Here is a 26,645-nt window from a genome sequence, read left to right on the forward strand (position 1 = left end):
ATCCTATTTCCCATGCAGACTCTGTAGCTACTATTTATTGTTAGTTCCTTTACCAGCCAAGTTAATAAACACATTTTGTCCAATTGATAAGTATTTTATCTCTGCTCTGTCTTTAAATATATGTAATTCCTTGGCTTTGAAGCTCAGCAACAACCTGAGGTGGTGAAAGATGCTGAGGAAATGAAAGTCTTGATTTTCTTTCCTCTTTGATCCATATGCAAAAGCTGTTTTCCAATTTAAGCAAAATCCCTGTGGCCATTTGGGAATCTATCAATAATCTTGCATTGTGCTCAAGGAAAAGTTGCACAGACCATAAAACCCTTGCAATGAGCTAGGAACTGCAGACAGGGAGGAGTGAGAGAGCAGGAAACTGCAAATATTATTTCCCCACCCGGTTTCTGAGCATGTTTCGATGAGGTTCCACAAGCCTAAATCTCTCTGTGTGAAATAAAAGAATTGGACCCCATTGCTGGTATTAAACATGTGATATTACCATGTTAAGCCTCTATCATCAGGAAAGTTGCAAGACCTGAAAGGTGAGGTCAGTATCAAGTGTTGAGTGATGGATAGAGGATAGAGGATAGAGATGGACCCTCAGTGTGGGAGTGATCCCTGGGTGTGACAATGACACATGAACTTTGGAGATTGACTCCGAGGTGACATCTGGGGTAAGTGGAGAGTTATACCTGAGTGCTGGCGTGATCCCTGGGGACTGCAGCGTGAGAAGGACCACTGGGGAATGGAGAATTAGTGCTGTGTGTCAGAGTAACCCATGGGGAATGAAGAATAACTCGAGGGTTGGATGATCCCTGGAAGTGAAAGCGAAGACTGGGGAATGGAGAGTGAATCTGAGTGTGACAGTGAGAGTGATCTGGGGACGGAGAATGATCCCTGGGTGTCAGAGTGACAATGGGGAGGGTGCAGAGTGACCCCTGGGTGACACAGTGACCATGGGATGTGGTAGAGAATTACCCCTGGGGGTGAGGGTGACCACAGGGGATATGGAGAGTGACCCCTGGCTGTGGAGCAAACATCTCAGACACTCCTGAGTCCGGGCCTGCGCAATGGTCCACCTTGCCGGGCCCGGCTCCCACGCATGCGTCTTGAACGCGGGCTGCCGGAGAGCCGCCGGCCGCCGGCCCCCACGCGCAGGCGCACTTCCCCCTGCAGCGTCTTCGCGCACCAGGGCCACTTCCTGTCTGAGTCCCTCTGCAAATCTGAGTGTGTCTCTGCAAGAACCACAGGGAGGATCAGCTGGCAACTAGAGAGCTTTAAACAATTACAAGAAAACGGGCAAAGTGCGCGCAATGCAATCACCTCCAGATCTTGAGGGGCTTTAGGAATCACAGGTATGTAGCAGCAGGCTTCTGGCTCCAATTTCCCTTTTTTTTGTGCAAAACGCTTTTAGTCATTTGCAGAGTATTTTGCGACAGATGTAAAAAAGGTGGGAGAAAGGATGCAGAAATCCCCCTACACACTTTCGTGCAAGAAAATAAACACATCAAAAAAAAAGCACCTTTAAAGCAGAGCAATTCAAGCGTATTTTTAACTTAGATATCATGCATATGATCCTCCAATCTGAATTGTGCATTGACTGGAACATCCTAGAGATGGTCCATCTTATTGTGAAGATGCTGTTCTCGCCCATCAGTTTACTGAGGATCATGCTGCAGTAATGCTTTGTTGTGTTGATATGGCATCTTTCCTGAGAATGTACAGTAGCAAGGTTATGGCAGACTGCAAACAGAAAACCTTTTTAAGATCTTGTTTTTGCCTTTCATTTGTTGGTGTGCTTACATGTGTATGATATGGGGAGGTGGGGAAAGAAAACCTATGTTGCATTGTCTTAACCCAGAGAGTGATGAATCTATCTTACAGTAACAAGATTTCATACATGATCCCACCTGTAAGCTCACTGTGAATTCTCCCAAGATCAGGCGGGAACAATTCCTCTGTTTTTAAAGGCTAACATGGTTACAGTATTTGATTTGCAAATTGTAATTATTTCAGCAGCAATGATAACCAACAGTGACTCAAGCAACATCATCATGATGATCTAGAAAACATCTCTGTGCATTTTTAGCAAATATAATAGCCATTGTTGCTGTTTTACTGGAATGCCAATTTTACGTTTCACATAACTGTACATAGGTTAAAAAAATACTATCTCTAGTTCAGAAGAGAGAAAGTGTTTAGATTCTACAGCTTTTACACAACACCATGTGTTGTATTTAATTTTGACAAGTGTCTGAAGGACATTTCATTCAGTTTCTTTCATTTGCCAATAATAACTTGAATGAGTCAGGAAGATAAAAGATTTGGTTAAGTAATATCCACCGTATGTTACATGAATGATAAAGTCCATAGGAGTATAAGATTAAAAACTGATTAATTGATCTGTGCGAGATAAACAACAGACTTGAAATTTTCAACCTCACTCTTTTGCAAATAGGCAGTTCCATTCATTCAATGGATGTTTGATTTTGAGGAATGACCTCTTCAGTATCGTGCTGCTTCTTGTTGATATCTGCAGATGTGGGTCAGCTTTCAGATGTATGCTTACAATATCCAACTCTTCCTCCCTCTGTCTTGACTGCTTCACTGTCTGTGATGTTAAATACTTTGTTCAGCATCCAGACTTGCAGAGCCATGCTTCGGTGAAATACTGAGAAGACTGATAATACCACAAATTCTGCTGCCTCACCATCAATTCTGCCCCTTCCCCAATAAAGGCCTCCGGTTGAATTAAGCTGTTGGCAGCTTTGCTGTTATATTTGACTCTGAGCTGAGTTTCTGACCACATGTCCTGTGCATCATGAAGGCTGCTTGCTTGCATGTGGTCAGCTATTCTGACCCCATTTCAGTCTGGCTGTGGCTGAAGCCCTTGTTCCTATCTTTGCCATCTTCATACTCAACTATTTTATTGCTCTCCGATTTTCTGCGTTATGTAAATGTAAGCTTTGCTGGCCACGTCCTAACTCTCACTAAAAGTCTCTCGCCCTTCTGCTTGCTGAGCAACATTGGCTCACTGGCCTCCAGAACCTCAGATTACAGTGTATCATTCTCGTGTTCAAGTAACCTCATGTTTTTGCCCATTCTGTGTCTGTAACCTCCTCTAGCTTAGTAATCCCTTGCTATATGCATCCTAACTCTCACCAAACTCTGTTCACCCATAACTGAACTGCTGTGAGCTGGGAGGAGGCCATTCAGTCCTTAGACCCAGCTGTATCACTCGCTCAGATCATGTCTGATCATCTACTTCAAGTTAATCATCATGTTCAAACTCTTTATCCCTTAATTCTCTTATTACTCAGCAGTTCATGCTTAAACAACACCTTAATTTTAAAATTCTCATCCTTCTTTTCCATTCTCTCCATAACCTCACCCCTCTGTGTCTCTGTAATCTCCTCCAGCCCTATACACCTGTGAAATATCCACACTCCTCCAATTCTGGCTTCTTGAACAGCCCCAGTTCTAATTGTTCCACTGTTGGTAACTGTGACGTCAAATGAAGGGAATTCCAACAGTCTGGAATTCCCTCCATAAATATCTCTACCTCTGTCTCTCCTCCTTCGTGGTGTTCTCATCGTGAGTACAGTCATCTAAAGCCAGGTGTGCTGAATGCATGATCCATCTGGAGTTTCTCCTGAAATCACATCATTGCTGATCCCAGACTTTAAGCAACTCGATTCATTTTGTGTTACCTAGCAAGGGCTAAATGCACATAGGAAATTGCAAAGGCGGTGGGACCTGACAACATTTCAGTTATAATAAGGAAGGCTTGTGTTCCAGAAATAGCTGCTTTTCTAGCCAAGCTGTTTCAATATAGTCCAACACCAACATCTACTCAACAATGTGGGAAATCACCATGGTTCATGAAAAGCAGCACAGATCTAACTCAGCCAGTTCCTATGGCCCTATCACTAGCAAGGAAATGGAAAATTTCATTGATTGTACTATCAAGCAGTACAGCCTCGCTTAGCTTAGGTTCTGTCAGGGCCACTCAAGTTTGATCTAGTCTGATCTCCTGACCTCCTCATAGCCTTGATTTAAACATGGACAAAAGGGCTGAATTCCAGAGGTGAGGTGAGAATGACTGTCCTTGACAGTGACTTTGTGAGAGTGACGTTGCCGAGGGTGGCATTAAGGAGCCCTAGCAAAATTGGAATGGGTGAGTATCGGAGCACTCACTCCTCTTGTTGGAGTCATACTGGCACATAGGAAGATGGTTGTGGTTTTTGGAAGTCAGTCAGCTCAGCTCCAGGACATCTCAGCAGAAGCTCCTTAGGGTAGTGTCCTGGGCTCAACCATCTTCAGCTGTTTCATCAATGATCCTCCATCCATCACAAGGCCAGTGGTGATGATTGTGCAATCATCAGTACCATTTGTAATTCCTCAGATGTTGAAGTCGTCCTTGTGTCCATATGAGGCAAGACCTGGACATGATTCAGGCTTAGGATGATAAGTTGCAAGTTACATATTTTCCTTGCAAAGTCAATGACAGTACATTGCTGAATCCCCTACTAATAACATCCTGGGGATTACCATTGATCAGAAACTGAATTGGAACGGCCATATAAAAACAGAGTAGGCCAGGGTCTTGTTATTCTTTGATAAGTAACTGACATCCTGATCCTCCAAAGTCTGTTCACCAGCTACAAAGCATGCATCACATCCCATGGGAGATAACAAAAATTTCTGTTATTTGTTCAGTGTCGCATTTAATTTGATAACACTGTCATGAATGTCCTAGGATGTTTACTACCTTAAAGGTGCTGTAGCAACATGGGCAAGTTCCTGAATTGATTTGTTGATGGTATGAATTAAAACATGCAAATAAGAAGATAGAAAAGCTTTAAAATTAATTGCCTTTTGTTCTTTGGTGTGGAATTCTATTAATCAATCTCATTTGTATTCTGTCAGCTGTGTCTGAAACCAGTAATACCAGTGTGTTGTTCACCAAGTCAAATTATCCCTTCACCGCGTGACATTATTATTATGTAGCATGGTGCTGTCGCACAGAAGGAGGCTATTTGGCCCGTCAAGCTTGTGCAAATGTTTTTCTCCACATGAGCCTTCTAGTCTAATTTCACTGTCCTGCCTGCTTTCTGTCGTTTTCATTACTTTTCAGGCATCTGAGTCTAATAGCATTTATTTTGGATGTGTTGCCATGGGGAATATATAAGAAGTAGGAGCAGGAGAAGTTGTTCCACTCTGGAGCTTGCTCCATCATTCAATAAGATCAATGCTGATTGAGGCCTTAACTCAATTTTCCTTTCTGACACTCAAAATTCTGGACTCCGCTGAGGGTGAAAAATCTGTCTAACTCAACTCTGAGTGTATTCTACGACCCAGCCTCCAATGACCGCTGTGATGGAGAACTTCTACAATAAATGATGCATTGAGAGAAGAAATGCCTCCTCATCTGTCTTAAACTTGAGACCCCTTATTTGTAAACTGTGCCCCTTAGTTCAAGATTCCCGTACAATGAGAAACGTCCTCCCATCATATATCCTCTCAGAATCTTAACTTTCAATAAGGTCACCTCTCATTCTTCTCAACTTCAATGGGTATCGGCCAAACTTTCTCGACTTTTCCTCAGAACTGGACCTTCTTATCTAGTGCACCTTCTTTGAACCTCCTCCGATGTGAATAAATTTCTCCTTATGTAGAGTCATAGAGATGTACAGCACTGACAAAGATCTTTCGGTTCAACCCGTCCATGTTGGCCAGATGGCCGAAATCAATCTAGTCCCATTTGGCCAATTGCTGTCTAAACTCTTCCTATTCGTGTATCCATCCAGATGCCTTTTAAATGTTGTAGTTGTACCTGCTTCCATCACTGGAGTATTGTGCACAGTTTTGGTCCCTTTATTTGAGGATAGATGTAGAGACATTGGAGGCAGTTCAGAGGAGGTTCACTAGATTGATCCCAGAGATGAGGAGTTTGTTGTATGAAGAGATATTGTACAGATTAGGCTAAACTCTATGGAATTTAGAACAATGAGGGGAGATCAAATTGAGGTTTTCAAGATGATAAAGGGTGTGGATAAAATAGACATGGAGCGGATGCTTCCTCTTGTGGGACATTCTCAGGTGATAGATCATAGTCTTTGGATAAAGGGTAGCAAATTTAAAACAATTGAGGAGCAACTACTTCTAAAAGTTTGTACATCTGTGGAATTTGCTACCCTAAAGTACAATGGATGCTGGGAGAGTGAGTATATTTGAGGAGGAGTTGGACAGACTTTTAATTGGTAATGGGTTATGGACAGAAGGGATATGGACAGAAGGCAGTAAAAAGAGGGTGAGGAACATATTAGCCATGATTGAATTGGAGAGCAGACTTGATGGGCCGAATGGCCTATTCAGCTCCAATATCTTATGAACTTCCTCTGGCAGCTCATTGACACCACCCTATGCGTGAAAAATTTGCACCCTAGGTCCCTTCTAAATCTTTCTCCTCACAACTTAAACCTGTGCCCTATAGTTTTGGACTCCCTTACCCTGAGGAAAAAACCTTGACTATTCACCCTATCCATGACCCTCATGATTTTATAAACCTCTATAAGGTCACCCCTCAGCCTCTGATGCTCCAAGGAAAATAGCACCAGCCTATTCAGCCTCTTCCCTCTAGCTCAAACCCTGGCAACATCTGAACCAAAACTCTGCATGGTACATTCTGTGTCCCATGACCTCTGTAGCAGATTTTTTAGAACACCTTTTTAATTCTCTTCTGTAATCACCTTCAGCTCACCATCTCTCTGAGATTTCTAGACTCATTCCAATCTGACACCTTGTATATCCCAAATTTTAATAGCTTCACCATTGGTGGCCATACCTTCAGCTGGCAATACTCTTGAATTCCTTCCTTAAATGTGTCTGCCATTCTCTTTTTCTCTCCCTCTCTTCTCCATTATAGCCCTTCTTTTAGACTGCCGCTTAAAATGACCATTTTGCCCAAATTTCTGGTCACCTGCCCTTCTGTAGTTTGGTGTGAAATTTTATGGTAACACTTTTGCTGAATGCAGTTGGAACGTTTTACTGTATCAAAGTCATTATACAAGCACAGGTTGTTGTGGCGAAGAGCATGCTTTTCCCTTATGTTTTTTATTCCATGTTTTATAACCTCTTGTGCCTGCTCTCTTTGGCCTTCATGACTCAGCCCCAAATTCAGCTCTTCTTGAACATTTGACCAATCTGAGAGTTAGACATCCAGGTTTGTACCACACAGTACAATACATTGATAACTTTGCTGTTGCAGGAAGGCCTGGGTCCATGTTTTACTGGAAAATTGCCCTGTGACGGGCAATTCAGAGCTGGAAAATTTGGAAATTGTCCTGATCTGAGAAAGGAATGTTTGAAATTTGGCAAACTCGATTGCAAAGTTTGCAAATGAGAGGGCAAACAAAGTTGAAAGTAGATTGCAGCAGGAATCCTTTACAAAATGACGGATTTTAATGTTTTCTTGACTCGTTTCCTCATGCTCTTGCCCAATTGACTAATCTTTGCTGACACTAAAGTGTGCATTTTTCAATTGGAAACATGCTATGAAAATAACAAACCTTGTGGCCTTCTAACCGCCCTGTTCTTTATCTAGACAGCCAAATCTGTAAAGATATTAATCATACTGTGCTGTTGGCTGGGACATGTAGTCTATAAATCTAGTTTGTAGATCCATATTCTTTCGGTGAGGAGATTGCACCATCTGCTCTGGAAAGTTGCGAGCAGCCTCCTGACACCTCTCGAGGCTAACCCTGCAGAGGTAATTGTGTGCTGTTGGTATCTGATCGAATGTGCTATAGCTCATTGGGATAGGCTATGACAGCTGAATTAAATTACATAGAATTACAACATTGAAACCAGCAATTCAGCCCAATTGGTCTTTCCAGCGTTTATGCTCCACATGAGCTTCCTCTGACCCTCCTTCACCTCGCCCTGACAATATATTCTTCTAGTCATTTCATTTATCCAGCTTCCCCCTAAATTCATCAATGGTATTAACTTCAGGCACTCCCTGTGATTGTGAGTTCCATATTTTCACCGCTCCGTGGATAAGGAGGTTTCTGCTGAATTCCCCATTGGATTTGTTAGTGACTTACATAGATTTAGTTTTGGACTTGCCCATAGGTGGAAACGTTTTCTGTATGTCTCCCCTGTCAAACCCTGTCATGGTTTTAAAGATCTCTCAGACAAGGCTATTTGTTATTGCTTTTCTAGGGAAGCTCAGACTTTTTATCAGGTTTTCCTGATGGGGTTTACTTCTCAGTTTGGGTACCATCCACTAAAAAACTCTTGGACCTTCTTCTGTGCTTGCGTCATTTTTTTTGTAATACAGTGAGCCAAGATTTTAACTTCCCAAGTGGGTACCACACATCGTTAATTTTCTTTTATTGCTGGCTGCCTCTGCTCTCAGTAGGCAGTAACAAACCCTTGAGCAGAAGGTGTGATCATAAAGTCATAGAGATGTACAGCATGGAAGCAGACCCTTCGGTTCAACTCGTCCATGCCAACCAGACATCCCAAACCAATCTAATCCCACCTGCCAGCACCCGGCCCATATCCCTCCAAACCCTTCCTATTCATATACCCATCCAGATGCCTTTGAAATGTTGCAATTGTACCAACCTCCACCACTTTGTCTAGCTGCTCATTCTATACACGTACCACCCTCTGCATGAAAAAGTTGCCCCTTAGGTCTCTTTTATATCTTTCCCCTCTCACCCTAAACTTATGCCGTCTATTTCTGGATTCCCCCCACCCCAGGGAGGAGACTTTGTCTATTTACCCTATCCATGCCCATCATAATTTTGTAAACCTCTGTAAGGTCACCCCTCAGCCTCCGACGCTCCAAGGACGACAACCCGAGCCTATTCAACCTCTCCTTATAGCTCAAATCCTCCAACCCTTGCAATGTCCTTATAAATCTTTTCTGAACCCTTTTAAGTTTCACAAATCCTTCTGATATGAAGGAGCCCAGAATTACTCGCAATATTCCCAAAAGTGGCCATCAGCCATGATCTTTTTGATTGGCGGCGCAGGCTTGAGGAGCTGAGTGGCCGCCTCCTGCTCTGGATTTGCATTTTCAGAACCCCCACACTCACATCACAAGTCATGTGATGTTGCTGTAACATGATTTCCTTACATAAGCCTGTGTTTTGGTTCATAGAACATAAGAGCAGGACTAGGCCATCCAACCTTTTGAGCCTGCTCAAATGGCTGATCATCCAACTGAGTCACCTGTTCCTGCTTTCACCCCATACCCTTTGATCCCTGTAACCCTAAGAACTATATGGATCTCCTTCTTGAAAACCATGCAGTATTGATATTTCCATAGGCTCACTACTCTCTGGCTGAAGAAATTTATCTCTATCTGACACCTAAATGGCCTGTCCATATGCTTAAACTGTGAGGCCGGTTCTGGACACCTCAGTCATCAGGAACATCCTTCCTATGTTTAGCCTGTCTAGTCCTGTTAGATTTTAAAGGTTTCTAGGAGATTCCCCCCCCCCCCTTCATTCTTCTAAACTCCAGTGGGCATACCCCAAACTCATCTGGTCTCTCTTTGTAGTTCAGTTCAGTCATCGCAGGAGTTAGTCTGGTAAATGGTTGTTGCAGTCCTTCCATAGCTAGAACATCCTTTCTCAGACAAGAAGACCAAAACTGAACATAGTATTTCAGGTAAGGTCTCATTAGGATCCTGTTCAATTGCATCAAGGTATCCCTGTTCCTGTCCTCTCAGCTCCTCTTGCTATAAAAGCCAACATACCATTTGCTTTCTTCACCGTCTGCTGCACTTGCATTCCTACTTTCATACTTGCATTCCTGATGAAGGACTTATACCCAAAACGCCGATTCTCCTGCTCCTCAGATGCGGCCTGACCTGCTGTTCTTTTCCAGCACCACACTCTTGACTCTGATCTCTCGCATCTGCAGTCCTCTCTTTCTCCTACTTTCATATACTGGCTCAACAGATATTTGTATTTCTCTCTCCATTCATTGTCCTTCAGGCCATGGACAGCAGATTAGAACTTTGTCTTTGAAGTTTGAATTCAAAGATGGAAATGTTGTTTCTTTCCTTTGTGAGATTCCATTGTGAGTTGTAGGACTCTGTGGTATTTCACTTCACTCCAGGTCAGGAATGATCCCCACCAGGCTCTGTATTTACATCGATGCCCAAGGAAAATACGCAGCTGCTGAAAACCCAAAAGAGAAACAGAAAATGCTGTTCGTGTTCGGGAGGTCAGGCAGCTTCTATGGAGGGAGAAAAGCATAATTAATGTTCTAGGTGGATGGCCTTTCTTCAGAACTGGAAAATATTAAGAATCGTAGCAAATGATTCTTTTGGATTGCTGAAGAGGGGGCAGGGTAACAGCAGAAGGGAAGGTCTGTGATTGGAGAGATTAAGTAATAAAAGAGGCATGACGGGCCAAGCTAAAAGAAGACTATAACAGGACAAGAAGCAAATGAGGGTGTGGTTGGGATTTACAGAGTTATCGCAAACAGCTACATTCCGAATAAAGGGAGACAAAGTCTGTGACCTGAAGCTGTTGAACTTGATGTTGTGTCTCGAAGGCTGTTAAGTCACTCATCGAGAGATATGGTGCCTTGAGCTTACATTAAGCATTACAGGAACAAGTAGGGAGGCTGAGGTAAGAATGAGAGTGAAGTGGGGAATTAAAATGACAGCAGACTGAAAGCTGGGGGTCAGATTTATAACTCTACAAGTGCATCCTGCAAGAGCTCTCTGCATCATGGATGAGACCCCGTTGTGAAAAGAGTAACTTGGAAGGAGAATTTAGGGCCTCTTAACAATGACAGGAGAGAAGGTAAAAGGGCAGGTGTTGAATTCCCTTGTCCTTTCTCAGCAGAGTGTCAGAGATGAGGGATGAGGTGTTAGAGTGAATCAGGGTGCCATAGAGGGAAGCATCTCTTTGGAATGACGAAGGGGAGGAGAGGTGGAGATATGTTTGATTGAGGTGACAGAAGTGGAAAATGATGAACCATTCAGTAAGGAGGCTGGTGGAACTGGAAGATTCAGGGCTGAAGGTGATTAGAGTAGAGGTGTGTGTGAAAGAGAATGGACAGGATGTAGTGAATATCAATTGATAGCCTATCCAAACAAATAGAGACAGAGAAGTCAAGAGAGGGAAAGAAAGATCTGAGATGGACTATGTGAAGGTGAGAGAATCAGAGGTAAAGTTGAATAACCTTTTCAGCATGGAGAAAGAGTAGGAAATGGCAGTGGTGTCATCATCACTGTACCAGAAAATGAGATGAGAGTAGCCCAATTAGGGCTGCAATAAAGAATGTTCCTTATAATCTACATATAAGGCCCAGGATCAGGGCACACCAGGAATATTGTGTGCAGTTTTGGACTCCTTATCTGAGGAAGGATGAACTTGCTATAGAGGGAGTGCAGCAAAGGTTTACCAAATTGATTACTGGGATGGCAGAATGAAGAGTGATTGGTTTGAATTAGTTAGGATTGTATTAGCTGGAGTTTAGAAGTACGAGGGGGGCGATCTAATAGAAACCTACGGAATTCTAATAGGACTAGACAGGTTAGATAAAGGAAGGATGTACCCAATGGTGGGGGAGTCCAAAACCAGCAATCAAAGCATAAGAGTAATAGGTAAATCTTTTAGGCCTGAGATAAAGAGAAACTTATTTTATATTCCTCACCCAGAAAGTGGTGACTCTGGAATTCACTACCACAGAAAGTGGTTTAGGCCACAACATTCTGTTTTCAGGATAAAGGTAAATATAGTTCCTGTAGCTAAAGGGATCAAAGGGTATGGGGATGGGGAGGGAAGGATTAGGGTACTGAGCTCAATGATCGGCCATGATCAAATTGAAGAGTGGAGCAGGCATGAGTTGTCAAATGGCCTAGTCTTTCTCCTATCTTCTGTATTTCTCGGTAGGATTAGTTTGGACTCTGACTGGTTCCCATATTTGGAGAAACTGAAAACAGTGGAAAGGAGAAGTTGTTCAATGTGAGAACAAGTTCAGCCAGGCAGAGGTAGTTGGTAGTAGGCATGGACCAGTCAGTTCTTTGTTCAAGGAGGAAGCGGATGTGGGATTTGTAGATCCACTTTGCTTGATGTGGTCGAAGGGTTTAATTGGCTCACTGTGATAGAGGATAAACCACTATACATCTTAACAAGATGTGGTTTATTGTGTGATAGCAAGTGTGGAGAAGTTATAGTAGCTAGCTGACTTTATCTCTGAGGAGACCTGTGGACATAGATCTGCACTGTGTAAGATTTAAGATGTTCTATCATATCCTGAACCAATCCTATAAGACATCATCTAATTGGGTGGAGTTTAATGCAGCCTCCAATATTAACCCTTTCAGAACCATTGACTTATACATATTCCCTAACTTTTATTCCCCATGTTGGTATTTGTATATTTGAATGTATGGTTAGCATTTGTACATTTAAGTATATAGTTACATTTGCCATGATTCTATCTCCTGACAACTTTCTGACATTACAAATTTGAGAGGTCTGGAAGTTTCAGAATTCATCCAGAAAATATTTACTTTGCACATGGAAGATTGGCTGTGACCAGCTTGAGGACTATTGACCTTGATTCTGATCTTGAGGGAGTGGTTGCTTGCAGTGCCAGTCATGTGGGTTACTCTGTCCTGGATGGTGTCAATCTACTCGAATATTGTTAGAGTTACGCTCATCCAGGCATTTGGGGGGTATTCCATCACACTCCTGAATTGTAAATGGTGAATGGGGGCTTTAGGGAGTCGCACACCACAGTATTCTTTCCTCTTCTAGCCCCTGTATTTATGTATCTAATTTAGTTCTGTTCCTGGTTGGTAGTAACCCTCAAGATGTTGGCAGTGTGGGCAATGTCATTAAATGTCAAGAACGCATGGGTAGACACACTTCTGTTGGAGATGGTTTTTGTGGCACAAAGTTGTCAGCCTAAGCTGTCAAACCAAAATCTTCCAAAAGGAATGAGAACTAACCTTGTTGCTAGCTTAATGGTAGCTGCCAGAATCCACAGCTGGCATCAAGTTTAGTGAAGACTCTACTTTTCTAAACTCTTATCTACCGTAGATATAGGGTAGATTTCCCTTTCTATTGCATCGTTGAGCTCTGCAAAATGCATGCCACCATGTAATGGTAAATATGTCATGACTTTTTTTTTCAAGTTACATTACATGTAACAAATGAACATATAAAATAAAAACAGTAGTTGGCCATTCAATAAGATCTGGTTGTGTTTTAGATTCCACATCCCCAGCTATCCTTGATAAGCTTTGATCCCCATGCCTAACAAGAATCTATCAGCCTCTTTGTGAAAGTATTCAATAACCCTACTTCCACCGCCTTGAACCAGGGAGTTCTAAACTTGCACAAACCTTGAAGAGAAAATGTTTCTCTTTATCGCTGTTGTAAAAGGACCGCATCCAATTTTAAAACATTGCTCTCTCGTTTGGACTGACCCACATTTCCAAGAGGAAATGTGAGGGATCTGACATTGTAGATGAGGAAATGTTTGTGCCCCTTGTGAGAGAGTCTAGGACCAGAGGGCATAAACTCAGAATCGCCATTTAAGACAGAGATAAGGAAAGATTTCTCCTCTCTGAAGGTAGAGAATCTGTGTAAAACAGACTTTTAATCAGTATAGCATTCAAGCATTATGGGGGGAAAGGCAGACAAATGGAATTGAGGAGTATGAGATCAACCATGATCTTACTGAATGTCAGATGGGCCATATTGCTGGATTCTGTTCTTATGTCTTGTGATCATATGGATTTGACAATATCTAATGATATCTCTATGCCTTTATAAGATCGAGCATTTTGATATCTTGCAAAATGTTTGTCGAAATAGTTGAGCTTTCAAAACTTTCTTTGCAGAAGCTGGCCTGAAAGCTGGCATGGATGCAGAACTTGAGGAGGATACAGAGGTGTTTCAGTGGGATTTGGACACATTGAGGGAATGGGCAAATCTGTGGCATTTGAAGAATAATATGGATAAAAATGAGGTTATCCACTTTGGTATCAAAAACAGAAAGGCTGATTATTATCTGAATCACAATGATTGGAAAGAGATGGTGAAGAAGACAAATTATCTCTCTCTTTCTTTTCTAAACTCAAGTGGAAACATGCCATACCCTTCCAACCTATCCTTATGCGACAACCCATTTATTTATGATGTTAATCTAGTTAGCTACTTTTCAACTGCCACCAATCCATTTATATTGTTCCTGAAATAAGGACAACAAAACTACTCAATGTGCTTGCGATTTGTCTCATCAGTGTCTTGTATAAATGTAGCACTCTTTAAGGTTCATTCCCCTTTGTAATAAAGACTAACATCTCATTAACCATCTTGACTACATTCTATACTTGCATACAGCTTTTTGAGGCTCACGCACTGGGACACTTAGTTCCCTCTCCACCCCAGAATCCCCATGTCATTCGCCATTTAAGGACTTGTCTGTTTTTTCATATTCCTGTCAAAATTAACAATGTCACATGTTTTTCAATATTATACTGTGTCTCGTATGCCTAAGCATTTAAATTCTCTATTTCCATCTGCAAACTTCTTACATGTTCTTAACACACTTTCTATTTATCTTGGTATCAGCTGTGAATTTACCTACTATGCCTTCACTCCATCGAAATCAGTGATGTCAGTTGTAGAAAGTTGAGGCCCAGCTCAGTCTCCTGTGGGGCTCCACTCATCATATCCTGCCAATCAGACAAAGGCCCATTCATGAATATTCTGTTTTCTGCCAAGCAGCCAATCTCCTATCCTTGCTAACATGTTACCCTGTGCGTCGCGAGTTTTTATTTTCCGTAATAGCCTTTGATGTGCCACCTAATCAAATACCTCTGGACCTCCAACTGTGGAACGTTTACAGTTCGTGTTGTTCCTTCAAATAATTCCCATAAATTATTTAAATATGATTTCTCTTTGTTGAAATGATGCTGACTCTTGTTGATTCCTTTGAGTTTTTTTAAAAGTATGCAGCTGTAATCTCTTCAGTGATTGATTCTACCACCTTCTCCATGATAGATGTCAAGCTGCAGTTCAATAATCTTGAATAGAAGGATTCTGTTTTCTTCTTTCCAGACTGATTGAACCTTTTCTGATTGGAAGGGATTTTGGAAATTTGACAACCAGCCATTTGCTAATTCACTTGTAGCTTCATCGTTTTGCTTAGTACTGATTCTGTAATGAGATAATTTAACAAATTTCCTGTCACAGGAATGTTTTTGTAGCTTCTAAAAAGAAGACAAAAGCAAAGTATTTGTTCATTTTATCTGTATTGTCTTATTATCTACTATTTACTCCCCGTTCTCACGTTCTAGAAGACCAACACTCATTTTACTTTTTTTCTTTTTAAATCCTTATTAAAATTGTTGCTATCCATTTTTAAATATCTATCTAGCTTCCTGTCATGCTCTAAGTTCTTTCTCCTGATTAACCTTTTCCATCCCATTCTTTGTATTGTGACCAATCATCTGAAGCAGACAAGGCTATGTGCCAAGTGCTGGAAAATGGGATGAGAATAGTTAAGTGGTGGTTTTTCATCAGCATAGATTTGATGAACTGAAGGTCTGGCCAGCCTTTATTGCCTGTCCCTAGTTGCCCTTGAGAAGGTGGTGGTGCCCCCCCCCCCTCCTTTCTTGAACTGGTGCTATCCACGTGCTGTCATTTGATCCACAATGCCCTTGAGGCATGAATTCCATGATTTTAAGCCAGTGATAGTGAAGGGACTGGATATATTTCCAAGTGAGGATGATGAGTGGCTTGGAGGAAAACTTGCAAGTGGTGGTGTTCCCATGTGTCTGCTGCCCTTGTCCTTCTAGGTGGAAGTGGTCATGGTTTGGATGGTTGTGTCGAAGAATCTTTGGTAAATTTCTGCAATGCGCCTTGTAGATAGTACACGTTTCAGTTTCTGCACAATGGTGCTGGAGAGAGTGGATGCTTGTGGACCTGATGCTAACTGTGATGATGCTGTGGCTTTAAGAAATTATTTAGTCCTTTTTTTTAAAGAGAGATTTTAAGGCAGAGGCAACAAGTGGTCTACCAGAATCACGAGAGTAAACAACTTGTGAGGCCTTGAGTGTTTTTTAATTTGGAACAATAGAAGCATCCTGAGTTTGTGTGGCCAAATTCCTGCAGAACTAGGATCCTTGGTTTAGCTTTCAGTCCTGGGTCAAGCTTCTCGAGAGTTGTTGGAGCTGCACCTGTCCAGGCAGAATGAGCAGCACGGTGGCACAGTGGTTAGCACTGCTGCCTCACAGCGCCAGAGACCTGAGTTCAATTCCCGCCTCAGGCGACTGACTGTATGGAGTTTGCACATTCTCCCCGTGTCTGTGTGGGTTTCCTCTGGGTGCTCCGATTTCCTCCCACTGACCCTTCACAACCACAACTTAGGTGCCAGGTATATCTCTAACCAGCAGAGAGATTGCCACCTGATACCCATTGATTCCAGTTTTGCTTGTGCTCCTTGCTACCAAGGGCTGTAACTCTCACCTCACCTGAACTTTTTCTGTGCCACAGACCTCTATGACTGTATGACTCAACTTTACACAATTAAATGATGTATTTTCAATTTTGATGCTTTCCCTAACTCCTTTAGTTGACCTCAGATGAATCTTGATGGTAGGAATACACTTATGTAATGACACACAAGCTAACCATAATAAAAACATTTATTTAGCATTTTCGCATTTGCTGGACATCACAAAAGACTTTACAATCCAAGTTTATAATCACTGCTGTCATTTAGGAAATGTGTATACAGTAAGTTCCCACAAACAGCGATGTGATAATGACAAGATTGTTTTTAACGAATGTTGTTTAAGAGATACTGGCCAGGACACTAAAATCAAATCTTCTTCATACAGTGCAATAGGATCTTTTGTGTCCAAAGAGGAGGAGTCTTGTTTAAAATGACTTTATAAAGCAGCAGCTGAGACAGGGCAATATTCCCTCAGTACTGCACAGGGAGCCCAGTTTGAATTTTGAAAAACAAAATACATTCTGCAGATTATACCTCTATTCCCTAAAGCTTAGAAAACTGAGAGATGAACTCATTAAAATTCTTAAGAGGCTAGACAGGGTAGTTGCTTGGAAGACATTTTTCCCATCTGGGAAAGCCAGAATGAGGAGTCTTAATATCAAAAGGGATTGAACATTGAAGACACAGATGAGAAGAAATTTCATACGGTCCAATGGTTGTGAAAATTTGTCATTTTCAATCTTGGAGAATTATAAATGCTCACGCATTTAATATATTTGAGACAGCTCAAGGGACTTTGGGTGCACTGGGACATGGGGATAAGGTGGTAAACTGGAGTTAATCATGATGAGTGGTGAGCCAGTCTTGAAAGGCTGAATGGCCTCGTCCTGCTATTTGCTGTTTTAAAATATAAAAGGACAAAGAGCTTTTGCAGCATTTAAACAGCAGAATCAGAGCATGACTATATAGAGGATGCATTTTTTTTTGCCATGTTGTTGAAAAGTGATGGTGACAGTGAAGTGGTGATATGGATGTACTGGAGGAGGAACGAGTGTTTTGATCATTTCTGGAAAGAATGGGCAGATCTCAAGTGGATCAGTCACTGCATTTTGGGGACACTCATGGAAGAGGTAGAAGAGACTTTAATCACAGTAGAAGTTTGTGAGACTTTGAAACTTAACTTACTTTCCGAGAGAACAGTGGAGGCGGAATCATTGAATATTTTTAAGGCAGAGATCGATAGTTTCTTGACTAACAAGAGAGTCACTGGTTTCTCAGACTGGGTGAGAGTGTGGAGTAGAGGCCACAAGCGGATCAGCTGTGATCTTACTTTGTGGCCTAGTCCTGCTCCGAATGTGTATGTAATTCCCCAATCCTCCTGAAGTTTGCCAATTAACCCAGCAATGAGATGATGGTCAGTTTAACAACTCGCTGAAGATGACAGAGAAACTGATGAGCTATTGATGAGGTAGGCTAATATCAGTCACAAATCCCCCTGAATATTCATAATTTGAGTTAAGACTAGTTAGTTAAAGACGCACAATGCCATGAATTTTTGAAGAAGTGATTGGGACAGACGGTTCAGTGATTTCCAAACCTTACTGATTGCAAATCCAACTTCCAGATCTGTCAGCTACCCCCACATCCAACCAGAATTCAGGCTTAATAGCTAACCCCATTTACGCCCCAGTATTGTACAAAATGTACATACTATAATGCTCTGTGCACAACTTAAACAATGGTGTAAAAGTACTCCTTGCCATTAATGTGATGGAAGAAGTTGTTTCTTGGAGCATAGGTGTGTATATTTTGGGAGTGTTAGTTTGAGTGATTGATAATGTTTCGGTTTTATTCCAGATAGCGGGGAAGTTGTAACCAAACCTCGACACTGTGAGGAAGAGCTGTTCGTACTTGGACAGAAAACTTATCCAAGTGCTGTGATTGGAAGCCATTTGGAAACGTCCAGCTAGATATCTTGTTTCTTTTTCAATCAATATATCTCGCAGCATTATGACAGCAGAAATATTTCTGAGATTGGGGCTGGTTTAGCTTTTTGTCTTTCTCATTGAAGAAACATATTCACGCCATTGCCTAAGCGGCTCAGTGTGATATCACCTTCAACACTGTCCTGTGAGTGCTGTTTATTACTTGCCATGATTTCTTGGGTATTTTGGAAACATTGTGTTCTTTTCCTATGCAAAGCCAGCACACATTTTGACTTTATCTTTGACTCAACTTTGTCCTGAATGTTGGAGCTGTCTCCTTTGAGAGAACTCTACAGTAACCTGGCCTTGGCCTGCTGCAGCAAAGTCTGTGGATTGTGCTGATTGTCTTTTCATGGATTCGATCTTGGTCATTTAGGGTTTGGGGCCTGCACACTTAGAAGCTGTAATGTCTTACTAGACTGTTACTGTTATGAGTTCTAGTCTGTCCTTCCTAGAATAAGGCTCTCTCAATTTCTTCAATACTCTAAATTCTTTATTTATACTAAGATATCCAATATAACAGAATACAGCTCTGCAGTACAGTTTTTCTCTCATGCTGAACCTTGCTCATGTTTGTCTCGGCTCTGCTCATGCCCGAACAGCAGCAGCATTTACGTTGTCATTATTGGTGCACTATATGTCACTATCCTATTTGCGATTTTTGAGAAGATTTGTAGCTCAGGTTGACGATATGTCTGCAACTTAGCTCGCTGAGCTGGGAGGTTTGTTTTCAAATATTTCAGAAGGACACCACTTTGACTGGGACAACACACACATCCTGGGACAGGCGAAACAGTGGCACGCACGTGAATTCTTAGAGGCATGGCATTCTAACCAGAACCCCATCAATAAACTTATCAATTTAGACCCTGTCTACCTTCCCTTGGGAAAAAAAAATGAACATGACATCACTCACCTTAAGAAACCAATACCTATAAATAGAGAGGCGGGACATACCACCAGCACTTCACCAGAGACTCTCACTGGTGATGTTACCTAGTCATGGTAATGAAACGTCTGAAAATAAACCTTGCAGTTCAGCAAGCCAACTTACATACTCACTATATAGATATTATTTAAACCCAAACCTTGAAGTCCTAGGTGTTATGTCTTTAGCAGAGAATATATCTGACAAGTTGCTATGAGAGTTAGGCCACAAATGGGTTTCTGGAAAGAATAATTTGACTTCATACTGTTCCTGCCCTGCCTCTGACTGTTCCCAACAGTGGTTAGCACTGCTGCTTCACAGCGCCAGGAACCCGGATTCAATTCCACCGTCGGACAACTAGCTGGGTGATGTTTGCATATTTTCCCCGAGTCTGCATGGATTTCCTCCAGGTGGCTCTGCTTTCCTCCCGCAATCCAAAGATGTGCAGGTTGGTAGAGTGGACATGGTAAATTGCCCCGTAGTGTCCAGAGATGTGCAGGCTGGGTGGATTAGTCATGGGAAATGCAAGGTTACAGAGATAGGGTGGGGTCTGGGTGGAATGCTGTTTGGAGCGTCAGTGCAGGCTTGATGGGCTAAATGGCCTCTTTCTGACTTTAGGGTTTTTATTATTCTGTGTTGAAGCAAAGTGTGATGAGCCAAAGCCTTGCCTTCAATGTGCGTGTGGCGTAAAACAATGATTTTCTTTGTCTTTGTTTGTGGGATGTTGGCATCACTGGCTAGGCCAGCCTTTATTGCCTATCACTAACTGGCCTGAGGAAGGGGTGGTGAACTGCATTTTTGAACCTCTGGAATCACTGGGGTACACTTACTATGTTGTAAGGAAGGGAGTTTCAGGATTTCAACCTAGCAACATATTTCCTGCTCAGGATGGTGCATGGCTTAGCAGTGAACTTGCAGGTGATGGTGTTACCCATGATGCTGTGGCCCTTGCCCTTCTCAATTGTAGAGGTTATGGAGATTTTGAAGGTGTTTTCTAAGGAGCATGTCGTTGCTTGGCACTTAAATATCATAACTGTTACTTTTTACTTGTCTACCCACATCTGGAGATTGTCTATATCTTGCTGCATTTGGACGTGAATTGCTTCAATATCTGAGGAGTCGTGAATGGTGCTGAACCATGTACAATCATTAACGAACATTCCCACTTTTAACCTTGCAACGAAGAGAAGGCCATTGGCAAAGCAGGCGAATATGGTTGGGCCTGTGACACCACACTGAGTATCTCTGTGTTGATATCCTGTGGTCAAGGTGATTGACCTCCAAGAATAACAGCAATTTTACATTGAGTATGACTCCAACCAGTGAAGAGCTTTCCTTTGATTTCTACTGACTCTTGTTTTTCTCAGGTTTGGTTGAGTGCAGCCTGTGTATCAAGAGCAGTCACTTTCACCTCTCTCCTTGAACTCAACTCTTTGTCTGTGATTGGACCAACACTGTAATTAAATAATTGTCAGATAGATGCAAGTATTATAAATGTACTGGAACAGCTTGGCTACCGTTTGGCAAGTTCTGGAGCGCAAGTCTTCAGTACAATTGCCAGAATGTTGACAGGGTTCATAGCCTTTTCAGTATCCAGTGCCAACCGGGTGAACACATTGACATGTGTGATGCTGGAAGAAGTCAGATGAATGATCCTCCCAGCGCTTCTGGCTGAAGATAAATGCAGTTTTTCCAGCTTTATTTTTTGGACTGACATAGTGGGCTCATCCATCACCAAGGATGAGGATGAATGTGGAGTCTCCGCCTCTTGGTAGTTGTTTAACTGTTCACCATCGTTCCACGACTGGAGAGGTATAAAATACTCTCCCTATTTATTTGATTCCCCTCGCAACAAATAATATTCTGTTAGCGCTTCTGATTACTTGCTGTGCTTGCCTATTGACCTTTTGTGATTCACGCACTAGAACACCTCTTTGCCACTCAGAGCTTTGCTATCTCTCACTACTTAGATAATTTAAAAAAATTCTTCCTCCCACATGTGAAATGGGAAGCGATTCCACTAAATCTCCTCTGATTGACAAACTGGAAGTGACAGGACTGTAGAGCTTACTTCTGATATGTTGGTCATGGGATCACCAAGCCCAATCTAATGTCTGCTGCTTCTGCTTGGCTTCACCAGGTTGATACCTTAGATTAGATTATTTACAGTGTGGAAACAGTCCCTTCGGCCCACAAGTCCACACTGACCCTCCAAAGAACAACCCACTCAGACCCATTCCCCCTACATTTACCTCTTCACCTAACACCACGGGCAATTTAGCATCGCCAATTCACCTAACCTGCACATCTTTGGACAGTGGGAGGAAACCGGAGCACCCGGAGGAAACCCACACAAACACGGGGAGAATGTGTGAATTCCACACAGACAGTTGCCCGAGGTGGGAATTGAACCCAGGTCTCTGGCGCTGTGAAGCAGCAGTGCTAACCACTGAGCCACTGTGCCTCCCTTTATAGATCTGCCTGATGCTGCTGTCCGTATGCCCTAGTGTACTTTTCATTGAATGTGTTGGATATTCCTGGCATGTGGTCATACCTTGTGATTGAATAGAATTTGGCTGCTGATGGCCTACAGCACCTCATAATTGTCCAGTTTTAAATTTAGTGAAATCACTTCCCATTTCACAGTGTTTAATGTGGGAGGAAGAATTTTTTTAAATTATCTAAATAGTGAGAGATAGCAGAGCTCTGAGTGGCAAAGAGGTGTTCTAGTGCGTGAATCATGAAAGGTTAATTGGCAAGTACAGCAAGTAACCAGGAGAGCCAACAGAGTGTTATTATTTTTTGCGAGGAGAATTGTATAAGTAGGGAGGTTATGCTTCACATATGCAGAGCATTGGTGAGGCCACGTTTGGAGTACTCTGTACAGAATTGGTCACATTATTTAAGAAAGGATGTAAATGGTTCTGAAGTATTTCCGAGACAGTTTTACTAGACTCATACCTGGAATGAGAGGGATGTCTTATGAGGAGAGGTTGGATAGGCAAGGCTTATTTCAGCTGGAGTCCAGAGTTTGGTGCTGGAAAAGCACGGCAGGTCAGGCAGCATCCGAGGAGCAGGAAATCGACGTTTCGGGCAAAAGCCCTTCTCGGGTGCTGCCTGACCCGCTGTGCTTTTGCAAGCACCACACTCTTGACTCTAATCTCCAGCATCTGCAGTTCTCACTTTCGCCTTGTATCTGCTGGAGTTCAGAAGAAGGTTGTTTCCTTTTGTGGGAGTATCTAGAACTAGGTGAGATCATTATTTATAGTAAGGGGTCACCTATTTAAGACAGACATAAGGATAATTCTCATTTCAGTGAGGCAAGAGTGCCTTCGGAACACTCCTTTCACTTAAAAGTGGTGGAGGAAGATTCTTTGAAGAATTTTTAAGGCATAGGTTGATAGATTCTTGATAATTAAGGGCATGAGATGTTCTTGGAGGAAGGTGGCCATGTAGAATAATCAAAAGGATGTTGTGAAACTTGAAAGGGTTCAGAAAAGATTTCCAAGGATGTCGCCAGGATTGGAACATCTGAGCTATAGGGAGACGCAGAATAGGCTGGGGCTATTTTCCCTGGAGCATTGGAGACTGAGGGGTGACCGTATCAAGGTTTGTAAAATCGTGAGAGGCATGGATAAGGTAAATAGACAAGGTCTTTTCCTCAGGGTGGGGGAGTCCAAAACTAGAGGGCATAGGTTTAGGGTGAGAGGACAATGATTTAAAAGGGGACCTAAGGGGCAACTTTTTCGTGCAAAGTGTGGTGCCTGTATGGAATGAGCTGCCAGAGGAAGTGGTGGAGGCTGGTACAATTACAACATTGAAAAAGCATCTGGATGGGAATATGAATAGGAAGGGTTTGGAGGGATATGGGCCAAGTGCTGACAAATGGGACTAGACTAGAATTTAGGATATCTGGTCAACATGGATGAATTGGACTAAAGGGTCTGTTTCTGTGCTGTAAATCTCTATGACCCTATGACTCTGACTTTACTGAGTGGTTCACGAGACTGATTGACCTGCTCCTGCACCTACATAGTTTGCTCATAACTAACTGAGTTACAATCACTAGGCAAAGGTAAAGTTGCCATGGTCCTACACGACCATAAGGCTTCTCTGTTATTAGAGAGGTGTTGGTTTAAGTTGACAGTCACCACGCCACAGGTGAGGGGAGAGGTTGAGGAGGAGAGGCCTTCATTGTAACCTCAGCAGGAACTGAATCTGTTCTATAGGCATCACTCTGCACGGCAAGTCTGTCAACTGATTACTGTCACTTAAATGCTCTCCTGTTGCTATTCCTTCTACCTCCCTAGCTTCATTTCCTACAACCAAGTCCAGAACTGTGCTCTCTTTTGTTGTATTTGCTACACATTGGCCAAAAGCATTGTCCTGAATGTATCTCAAGAATTCTATTCCCTCAACCCCTTTCTCAGCAAAGTTATTCAAGTTCATATTGGACTCATTAAAATCCCCTGTTGTTTTTGTATTTCTGAGATTTGCCCAACCCTACCAGCCCTCCCTGGGCATCTGTTGTATTGTTCCAACATTGTGAGTGCCCCCTTTTTATTCCTTAGTTCAATCCATATCGCCTCATTTGTTGGTCATTCTGACATAACTCTCACGGTAAGGAGAGAGTGTATTTATTTGATCAAAATTGTCACTATCCCTCCTTGTATTTATCTCCTGTCTATCCGGTCCGCAGACTCTATAAACAAGAACTGGTGCCAGTAATGGCCCTTCTGAAGTCATATTTCTGTGATAGTTATGATATTGTACTGCTACCTTTCTGTCTGAACCTTCAGCTATAGAATCATAGTGTTGTAGAGCATGGAAATAGACCCTGGTCAAACCAAACCATAATCCCAAACTAAAGTAATCTCACCTGTTTGCACGTGGCTCAGATCCCTCCAAACATTTCTTATTCATGTACTTATCCAAATCTTTTAAATATTGTAACTGTACCTGCATTCACCACTTCCTCTTAGGGTTCATTCCACACACGAACTCAGCTCTATGTAGAAAAAGTTGTCACTCATGTCCTTTTTAAAACTTTTGCCTCTAACCTTAAAAATATGTCCCCTTGTCATGAAATCCTGCAGCTGAGTGAAAAGGCACCTATCATTCACCTTATCTATGCTCCTCATGACTTTATAAATCCCAATAAGGGTCACCCCTCCACCTCCTACGCTGCAGTGAAAGAAATCTCAGCCTACCCAGCCTCTCTTATAATTCAAACACTCTCGCATCATCATGTCTTCTGAACTCTGTCCAGCTTCCTATAACATGGTCACCAGAACTGGATGCAGTACTCTAGTAGTGGATTTTGTCTGTATATTTGCTACATTCCTCACTTATGATCCCCAAAGTTGAAAAGCGTGGCGCTGGAAAAAGTACAGCAGTATCCAAGGAGCAGGAGAGTCGATGTTTCAGGCTGGGTCCTTCATCAGGATCCCCAAAGCCAAACTATACCCTTCTGCTCTTCCCCATGGCCCCTCCAAACCAAGCTGTGCCTGTCAACTCACACTCTTTCTTCCTCATGGCAACCTGTGATACTTCCATGCTTAATCACATTGTGAAGTCAAGTTAGCAAAGTCTTCCCTTGGGTAAAGCTTCTTCAACAAACTAATGGATGCTTGGACTTCCAACCAGGATGACCCTGCAGGGTGCAGCTCACGATCTACTCCAGAAAACACCCTTATCACAAAAACTGGGGTGCCCACATCCTGGAATCAGGTCCCAGTCATTGTTTTAAAGCTCATGGTATCACACTGAGTTTGCAAAAAAATCCAGTCTGTTGTAACCAAATGATGTTGTATTGGATTTATGAAGCTGTCAGGCAATTGGAAACTCAACTCCGCTGTTGATTTGGTCGGCAAAATCTAGCAATGAGAAAAAGCATTGTAAATCGAACTCATTCCCAAGTCAGTAATTCTATGGGACACTGTACTGTTTGACAAGGGCAGTAACTGAATTAATTTTTAGACTCTCTTTCCATCTACGTGCTTACCATTTCTGCAGCCTTGAATAGTATTAGCTCCTGTGCTGTGATGTAGGATTTTATAGCTCTGTAACATGAAAAGTATGGGACTTCTAAGGTCTTAAGTTATCAGCAGCAAAGAAGCACAGTATTTGTCTTTGTGTTGACTGTTAAGCTCGCTTTTACAGGCAGTATTGAGGTAAATAGTGTATAGATGCATTTAAAAGAAAGCTAGAGAAACGCAGAAGGGGAAGGGGTTATATCGATAGATTTAGATGAAGCAAGATAAACAGAGACTTGAGTGGTACATGAACACTAGCAATGACTATTTGGGTCGATTGGCCAGCTTGATCAAGTGTCTGTGTAGAGGAGATGGTTTCAGGCTATTGCTGAACAGGACTGCACCACACAATGCAATGGCTGCAGTCCAAATGAATCCCATTGCAGAATAGATTTGTCACTTTTGTATTTGTCTGATGATATAGTCTATTTTTCACTTTGTGCCAAGGTTTTGCTTCACTGGCTGAGATTCTTGCGTTGAATCATTGCACGTTGCCTGTGCAATTTCAGTGAGTGATTTCCATCATCACTTTGCCTCATCACTGAGTTCCTCTTGACACTATCCATCTTTAGCCATCTGCCCATTTCTCAATATCTCAGCAGGCACAATCACAGTGTAGAGTCTAGGTTTACACTAACATTCTCCATGCCACCAGACACCAACTAGGTTCAGGAGCCACCAGCCCCACAAACAAACTAGCTCCCCATATCCCTTCAAAGAAGCACCAACTGCTGCAAACATTCTCTCAAACAAATATGATCTGCTGTGACAGGATTTAAACGTGGGTCCCCAGAGCACTACCTGAGTCTCTGCATTAGCATTCTGGCGATAATACCACTGGGCGGTCACCTCCACTTGTGGACATAAAGGGATTTGTGGCACAATTTTAATGCAGATCAAGAGAGTTCTCCCTGTTATCTTGTTCAATAATTATCCCTTAACTGCCATTGCTAAAAGCACATTGTCTAGTTAATATCAGATTGTAGTTAGTGGGTGCTTGCTGTGCATAAATTGACCGCTGAATTCCCTACATCCTACGTCTGACTGCATTTCTGAAATATATTAGTGCTTTGGGTTGACCTGAGGTTGTGAATGGCGCTACAGAAATGCGAGTCTTTCCTGTGAAACTCAATGTTGAGTAGACATGACCTTGTGTTGCGTGGAGAGCTGAAGCAGTGTGCATTGCAGGAT

At 42.3% G+C, this 26,645-nt stretch overlaps 1 protein-coding gene across 9 annotated transcripts in view; it reads left to right on the forward strand.

Annotated features, from left to right (window-relative positions):
* Nucleotides 1-1,181: 1,181 nt before the first annotated feature.
* LOC140489122 (amyloid-beta A4 precursor protein-binding family A member 1-like) overlaps nt 1,182-26,645 on the forward strand; it is a 204,308-nt gene continuing 178,844 nt past the window's right edge. For 8 of the 9 annotated variants that reach the window (XM_072588360.1, XM_072588373.1, XM_072588372.1 and 5 more), the window contains exon 1: nt 1,182-1,349. The gene's annotated coding sequence lies outside the window, so the exon portion shown is untranslated. Of the gene's footprint in view, nt 1,350-18,521; nt 18,637-26,645 lie in introns of those variants that run through there. The other variant, XM_072588366.1, reaches the window with a different exon arrangement.

The sequence above is a fragment of the Chiloscyllium punctatum genome, chromosome 2, assembly GCF_047496795.1.
Source record: "Chiloscyllium punctatum isolate Juve2018m chromosome 2, sChiPun1.3, whole genome shotgun sequence".
Lineage (NCBI taxonomy): Eukaryota > Metazoa > Chordata > Chondrichthyes > Orectolobiformes > Hemiscylliidae > Chiloscyllium > Chiloscyllium punctatum.